Consider the following 9,201-nt stretch of genomic DNA (forward strand, 5'->3'; position numbering starts at 1 on the left):
TAGAGGTGAAACGAACATCCCAGTCAGAAACAACTGAAACTGGCGCCCCATGCCAAACTACCACCTTCCGAACGCAAACATCAGCTAACTTCTCAGCGGATATGTTCTCACCGATCTTTATGAAATGCGCACTCTTGGTCAATCTATCAAGAATGACTCAGATAGAATCAACTCCATGTGCCATCCTTGGCAGCTTTGTCATGAAATCCATGGTAATCTCTTCCCACTTCCACATGGGAATGGGTAAAGGCTTCATCTTGCTATGTGGTCTCTAATGTTCAACGTTGTCTTTCCTGCAAGTTAAGAACCGCTCAACAAACCAAGCTATCTCCCTTTTCATACATGGCCACCAATAACTCAACCTTAGATCCATATACATATTCGTGGCGCTCGGATGGATAGAAAACCTTGACTTATGCGCCTCCTCCAGAACTGTCTGCCTCACCCCACCTATTATCAGAACCCAAAATCTACCACACTGCGTCAACTACCCCCGACTGTCTCTGACAAATAAGGGAATCTATCCCCTGATCTGTTTGACCTTCCAATTAACCTTTTTTCAACCCCTCCACCTGAGCCTTCTTGATCAAATCTGAAGGCGCAACCATCTTCAAGTAGATATCCCTGATAGAAGAAGTCATGACCTTGCGAATCAAAGCATCAACCACTACATTGGCCTTCCCAGGGCGGTACAAGATCTCACAATCATAATCTTTTACCACATCTATCCATCTCCGCTGCCTCATATTCAGATTTGGCTGGTCCATCAAGTACCTCAAACTTTTATGGTCAATGTAGATATTACACTGAACCCCATATAGATAGTGTATCCAAATCTTGAGGGCAAAAACCATGGCCCCCAGCTCTAAATCATGCGTAGGGTAGTTCGCCTCATAAGCTTCAACTACCTCGAAGCATAAGTAATCACGTGACCCCTTTGCATAGAAAAACTCCTAATCCTAAAATAGAGGTGCCACAATAAACCACATAATCATTTAGACCCTCAGGAAGCGTGAGAATCGGGGCCTCACACAATCTCTACCTCAGAGTCTCAAAAGCCAACTATTGATCAAACCCCCACCAAAAAGTCACATTCTTCTTATTTAAGTGGGTCAAAGGCACTGCAATCTTGGAGAAATCCTGGATAAATCTCTGAGAATACCCTCGAGGCCTAAGAAACTTCGAATCTCAGATGGGGTCCTCGAAACCAGAAGGGTTTTTGAGCATTCTAACACTCCTATGGTGTACATGCAACCCTAAATACCTGTTGGGTTTTAGTATACTACAACATCCTATGGTGCACATACAACCCTAAATACCTTGGATCTATGTTTTCTCTACTATACATGCAAATATGAAGTTTCCAAGATATTACCCTATACTAGCATACAAATATCATATACTTGGGTAATAAAATAGATAGAATACATACCTTTTTGATGTAACTTGTATTTATAAAGCTTGAGTGCCTAGTGCCCCAAGTGTGACACCTCAAATGGTTCACACAACACCATGAACACTTGGAATAACCTTGAGAATAAGGATACTTTGGTTCTCTCTAGTGAAATCGGCCTTGCCCTTTTGTGTACACACACTAGTGCTAATTTCACCAACCAAGGACATCTTTATATAGTGTGGAGATTAGGGTTAAACCCATGAACCTTCATTTCATATGATCCATGGGTTAAACACTCCATGGACTATCCATGAAAGCTTAGCCCAACCTAAATGAACTTGGCCCATCACACATATATATCTAAGAGTCCATATTTAATTAGTTCCTTTTGATCACTTAATTAATTATAAATTAATTCTTGATCAATACTAATTAAATAATATGATTATATATTAATATATTAGAACTTATATTATATTAATATAAATCACTAGCCTCATCTTGTCTATCCAATTGTCCCGATGCCATGCAACCCAAATGGACCATGCCGGGTTGGGTCAAGTACATACCAAATATAGTTATGGACTTAGACATTAATCCAACAGTCTCCCACTTGGATAAGTCTAAAACTATTATTGAGTATGACTTCAAAACCCGACTAGCAATCGTAGCTCTCAAAAGCTTATGTCAAACTCTGACGTGTTAACTAAACTCTGATCTTGTCAATGACTTGTCCATTAGATAAGGGATCATATATTCCTCCATTCTAGATATCATATGGACTGAGATATGGATTATAAATCATTCTCTCTGTCCATTTGTTGTTTCCTAATTTCCGATTTATGTCGACTAACTGATTGAACAAATCAAACCAGTCCTGGCTTGGCCAAGCACTCACATGTGTCATCACTAAATCATTGAGGCCCCCACAAATATCGCTTTTATCCTGAAGGTAAAAGGCAATGGATAAACTTCGACTCATATGGCTTGTTCTACTACTTGTTGAATCATACACAAAGGCACGTTTTATAACATCGAGTTACGAATGCGGTTTCGTGTAATCAATGTACAACCAACTCATAGTAACAACTCATATCTCTAGGTTTGAAGAATATAAGATATTATCGTCTCATGATCACTCATGATAAAATCCATGAAGTGATTCAAATGAGCACGGGTTGAATCCAATACTCAGAACTTATGAGCACGCATTAGTGTTGTAGCACAACTTTGTCCAACATCTTAGACCTGTACAAGCCAACCCATGACAGTCTTGATTCATATCTACTTCCAACATATGACCGACTGTGGATGGTTTGAACAACTTAGTCATTCGGGAAGAATAACCTGTTTTACTCTGGAAGTCAAAACATGCAAAATGAAACACAAGAATAAATGAATCAAATATGGTATCAAACCCTATGAATATAAATAGACCACTTTTATTTATCACCATATTTATTACTCATTATTCATTGTTTCAGTTTTATCAACTTTATACCTGAATTAAAAACACTAGTTGTCCCATGCTCCAAGCATGTACACTATGTTTTTCTAAACAATAGCTTTGCCATACACCAAGTATGCACTCTATGTTTATCTATGATCCTTACTTTGTGAACTAGATAGATTGAACATAATTTCAATGATTCTGTTTTCACACTTCCAAATCTTTGTCATAAATGTAAGAATTCCTAACATTTATCGAAATCTGTTTAGATTTTAAACTTATATGCACTGTTCCTCTTGTAATGATTATACACAAAGCCACTAGGACTTGGCAACAATCGTTACAGAGTATTCCAATGGAGAGTAATTCCATGGAAACGATGTCTCAAATTCAAAGCGCATTTCTTTGAACATGCTTCTTGCATTAAGTTTCTTTAACCTTACACAGATTGCTTCCACCTATGAAGACAACTCTATATTCCTATTTTGACTACCACTTCTGAACAAGAGTTGCCTCTTTTCAGACTATGTCAATATGGTCCTTCCAATATTAATAGTATAATTCCAACTGTCCTTGAGTAACCAATCTTTGGTAAACCTTAGATTGTCCTCGACAATTGCTTAATCACTTTAGTCATATCCAATTCTAGACATTTTTCCCCTTAATGCCCCAAGGCATTTGGAAAATTCAGAAATGATAAATATTATAGCACATGTAATCGATCTTGTACCCAAAGTAAATGAGACACGATTCATGATGTTTCACATAAAGACATGGTTCTAGACCAGTCTTTTGCCATAATAATTTTTTGTTTTCCATATTCTCAAATTTGACTATGAAAAGGGATGTCGTAATCATAATCGAATTTTGAGAATGCAATATATAGAATTTTCTTAAGTTGAACCAATCCAATATGAAATTCACATATATATATATATATATATATATATATATATATATATATATATATATATATATATATATATATATATATATATATATATATATATATATATATTCTTCACTAAAGGTGATTAAAATCTCAATATAAGCTCTTTAGAATGATTATAAACTCAATCTAAGCTTTTTAGAATTGAAATGAAGTATAATTTCCTCTCCCTTAATTATAGCAAAACAACTTTTTCAACCCCTGCAACCTCACGAATTGAAACTTTTGTTTTCTATAATTAACATTGCTAACTTGCAATACTTATCATAATTATCATGCTCCCACTAACATGATGATTATTAGCATAACACTTATGCTCCCACTCGCTTTGACATGTATCCAGAAAACAGCTGGACCTCTAGAAGTCAATACTTTATTGACATTCTTACCAAAGTTCATATTTATGATACTAGATTGATTTGATAAGACTTTATCAAAATTATACTCCTTATCTGAGATAGATCACAGGTGTGTCTAAGCAATTTCAGAACTATGAAAAGGGATGCCGTAATCATAGTCTCAATTGTTTAGACATTTTCCATTTCTCATAAGTCCATGTTAGTGTGTCGGTTAACCACGCACGCTCCACTAACCACTACTAGAAAAACAGCCTTTTACGACGCTCATTGCGCGTTGTAAAGGGCTCAGACGATGCGCAAATGCGCGTCAAGGAAGGCCCTGTCATAAAGAGAGATGACGCGCATTTGCGCGTCGTCTATAGACGACGCGCGTTTACGACGCTCATTCACGACATGCAATTACGACGCACGTTTACGACATGCAATGCGTATCAAGAAAGGCCCTGTCATAAAGGAAGACGACACGCATTTGCGTATCGTAACCTTACGACGCGCGTGTTAATGACACGCAATGCGTATCAAAAAAGCCCCTGTCAAGAAAGGCCATGTCATAAATGCAGATGACACACATTTTTGCGTATCATAATTTTGACTGTTTAAAAAAAATTATTTATAGATTTACTAATTTTCAAATTAAATTTCCATTTCATGTCTCATAATAGAAAATAAAATGCCATATACAAAAAATATAATACATTGCACAAAATTTAATATCATACATATAATCATTCCAATAGTAGACAAATGGATATCAAAGGGATCAAAAATATGTTTGTCTTCTAATAGAACTTATACACAAGAACGTACGGAATTTGCTATTGAACTTATACACAAGAAGAAGGTGTTTGACTTCAGAAAATGTCTCAGCAATTGAATTGGCCCCGGAAGCTTGTGGTTTGACTGCAACTGAGATAAGGATACCATGTTTACTCTTCTTAAGCTTACTAAACAAACTTGACAATAAGATAATATAAAACTGAATTATTATTAAGATTAAGCCATAGATGCACTCAAGCTATACAATAAGATAATTGGGTAGATTTTTCAAAGTACAATGTTCTAATAAGAAAAAATGAAATTAGGATGTTATAAACTTGTAATAAATAAATAAATCAATGAAAGTGCATTGTTACTTGTTAGGTGCATTTCATGTACCCATTTTGTAGCTTTATTTTATAAAAGTACATTGCATATAGGCTTAAACTCATGCATTTTGCACGTTTTCGGGATTTTTCATGAGGCAACTTCATTCAAATACTTTTGTGATATTTCAGGGACTTTTGGAGGAAGGATATTGTTGGAGGAGGTAAATAAAAGTTGTGGATAAAATTTCAGGACTTGCGGAGCACCGAGGAGCAACATATCAAAGAAATGAAGATTTTGGCTTTACAGACGTTTACACGGCCGTGTAAATGGAAGCCTTGAGTTTACGCGGGCCGTGTAAACGTAGATTTCTGTGCAGTATATTTTTGCGTTTACGCGGGCTGTGTAAAGGACAATATTAATTTACACGGGCCGTGTAAACGTAAATGCGGGTTTTAAAGCAGTTTTTCACCATTCTTAAAAGGGGGAACCAACTTTTTACTGAGGGGGTCGACTTTTGGAGCAGAGAAGGCGAATTTCTTGAGGATTTTGAAGTTGATTAACACTTGGGAACATTTGATTTCATTTTGTAAGAACTTTAATTTCATTTTCTAGATTTGTGATCTTGTTCTAGCCATGAGTGGCTAGAACCCTAAATTCTCCAACTTTATGTCTTTACATTTGGATGTGATTTCAATCATATGACTTGATGTTTGCTTTCAATTTTCTATCTAGTGAATTTGATTTTGTCTCAATCGAATGTTTGATTCTAATTGTGATTCTTATTGGCCATTTGAATTAGGGTTAGATCATTCAAGTTATCTAATTGCAAAATCCGTAATTTTTTTGTAAATTAGACTAGGTAACAAGCACTAATCTGATTTCTATTGAATGAAATTAGTGTAAATCTTTTCACACATTCTTACGCTCCCGAGCTTGTGAGGAGTATTGAGTGTTGTTGGGAACATTCACATAAAGCTTAAAGCAACCTTTCAATCCAATTCTAAGAGCTTGTTTAGATTAGGTTAGTAAGGTTAGGATTAATCAAAGAGCTTGTTTTGGTTAATTATTGTGGTGAATGGGAAGTGTTAGAGCTTGTTAACACTTTCAAGTACCAACTTAGATAGAATTAAACAAATATCTTGTCATCCTTGGAATCACATTGTTAAATTGTCTTGCATAGAGTTGGAGTTCTCACAAATCCTGAATTTGTTTCATTTAATTGATCATTTAGTTATTGCTTTATCCTCTTGTTTAAATCCATGCATACCAACCCCCCATTTATGTGACCATTATTGTACCTTCCGCAAAAAGGTATAAAGATTTGTTCCGTGTCTCTGTGGATCGACCCTACTTACCTTGTATTACATTTCTAATACAAAGTAGTAGTGTTTAAGGAGTCATTAGTACCCTTTATTTGTTGGGTTTGACACGCCCTAACATTACTTTATGAATCTAACCCTAAAAAAGCTATAGAACTGAGGAGGCGAAGATTACCACAACTTTATTTTGCAGCATGAATGTCCCTGTTATGATGGATACCAGTTGATGACAAGAAACCAAATTATCAAGATAAAAATAATTATAACATGTCTTGCATTTTGCATAAATATGTGCAAATATTATCTTATATTAAGTAATAAACTAATAGTAGCATGCAATTATTGAAGTAGACAGATTTAGTCCCTGAAAAACTTCCATATAAAACATTCTTTATATTGGATGCACAATTTAAAGTCAACGAGAGAGCAAATCCAGTCAACATGGCTATAAATGGATAACTCGTGAGTAGTGGTATAGACACAACCTACATAAAACATATTCAAGACCTCACTTATCAAACAAACATCCCATTTTTCAAGATTCATATATAAAACTTTTTTTCTCTCATGCAAAATCAATAATTACATAAAAAATGAATAATTAAATTAAACAAATGGTAAAAGAAAAACTAAATTAAAGAAAAATTGCTTACTCCTGCAATACGAGCTACTACTATGGGGCCAAATATCCTTTCCATAATTGACTACAATGTGAACTGGAAGTGTAAATCATATTCATACTTGTTTATAACCAGGGAGCACCTATTACCTTTGTTTTGTGATTTAACCATCTTGAAAATGTCATCCATCGACTTTTGACCACATGTACCAGACCAACCAGATTGCTATCTAAAAGATAGCTATGAAACTGATGCACTATCGGCTGAATTCTGAGTTGATGCTTCATTTTCAAGAGCACGAAGAATCATTGTAGTAGCAATATGAATAAAACTTGTCAAATATAAAATGTTGAAATTACCCACAAAGTAAAAATTCAGCAAACTTTCTTTAATATGGATAAACTGAAAGTGTATCTATTTATATATATACTGCACAATAACTAGGTAGTTAACTTGTTGTTCAAGCTTCTCTTTTTCAGCTTTTAGTCTCCGCTTTTCAGCACGTAGTTCATTCTTTTCAAACTACACAAGTCATATAAATACATTGTTAGCAACCTGAAGAAAAACTAGAAAACAGAAAAGACACAAGGCACAACCGGATTAGATTGGATCAGTACCTTAAGAAGATATATGGAGATCAAATACTTCTACAGTTATTGTGTTTTTACTTTCTAGTGAACAGCAAAAGAACTAAATCTAGCAGTTACCACTCTACTTACAAATGCCATATGGAGATCAAATACTTCCACAGGTATCATGTTTTCTTGCCATGTTTCTTGGTCATCTTAAGTTTTCAGAACCGATACCATTGTTCCTTATCTGCTTAATCATATTACATCAAAATCATGACACAAAGAAATGAGTAAAACAACATCAAAAGTTTTTAATTCCAAGATTCGAGTTACATTTTTAAAATAAATAAAAAAAGAGTGTTATATGCAATAAGTTATTAATAATATATTGGTATAGTACTAATATGTTACACGTAAAGTTTAAAAAAATTGACATAATATACACACCTGCACGGATGATACAGTTCCACATGATGATGGGATAGCTACAAAAAAGGATTAAAATGATCAACATAAAAGAATCATCTAAAAAGAGGCTTAGAATATTCTATATGCGGAGGTTGAAGAGCATCTATGGCTTCCAACAAACTACCTCCCTTAAACTTGTATTATAACAACCAGAAAAGCAATCGAGCATCAGAAGGAGGTGCAACCAAGTTTTGATTTTCCATTGCACTCATGGGGACCCACGTGACATTAGAATCTCTAAAATTACAAGAACGAAGAAAAACCCCAAGTTGAAGTTTAATATTATCAAACCTTTCCTTGGAATATTGAACAACGTCCATTTTATTGATAAAAACAATGATTTGATCAACACCAAAACTTCTAATCAGTTGTACGTGCTCCCGTGTTTGACCTCCTGCACTATTGCAGCATTTACTTGTGTTGCCCCTGATATCATGTTTGGGACAAAATCTTTATGCCCTGTTGAATCCAGCACCACAACATGGTAACTTAGCCTCCTAATATATTTGTCCCAAAAGGTGTAGCAACCTTCCTGAAAGTGTTGACTTTCCAGAATCCACATGCCCAACCTGCAAATGTCAAATACAAGTTGTTAGCAACTTAGCATCACAATAGCAAATTTTTTATTATTATGTGAACCAACAATAAAAAGAAGGATTAAAAGAATGGATGGTATTAATGTATTATACCTTTGCTATTGCTACCAAACGATGAACTGAAGGCAATTTGAAAGATTGGATAGATGTGTGTGTGTGTGTGTGTGGATTCACCTGAAAGTAACAAATAGGATTTAATACAACTACATAAATACATTATAATAATAATTAAAAAAGATTCAGATTTTTTGAATATATGCAAGTGCCCTGCATATTTGCACCAAAAAGTATAAAAAAGATTCAGATTTTTTGAAATTGGAGATACATTCTCCTGTTATGTTTATATCATTAATCTGAAAATAATTATGTCCTATATATTACCATAA

The sequence above is a fragment of the Lactuca sativa genome, chromosome 9 (genome assembly GCF_002870075.4).
Source record: "Lactuca sativa cultivar Salinas chromosome 9, Lsat_Salinas_v11, whole genome shotgun sequence".
In the NCBI taxonomy this organism is placed as follows: domain Eukaryota; kingdom Viridiplantae; phylum Streptophyta; class Magnoliopsida; order Asterales; family Asteraceae; genus Lactuca; species Lactuca sativa.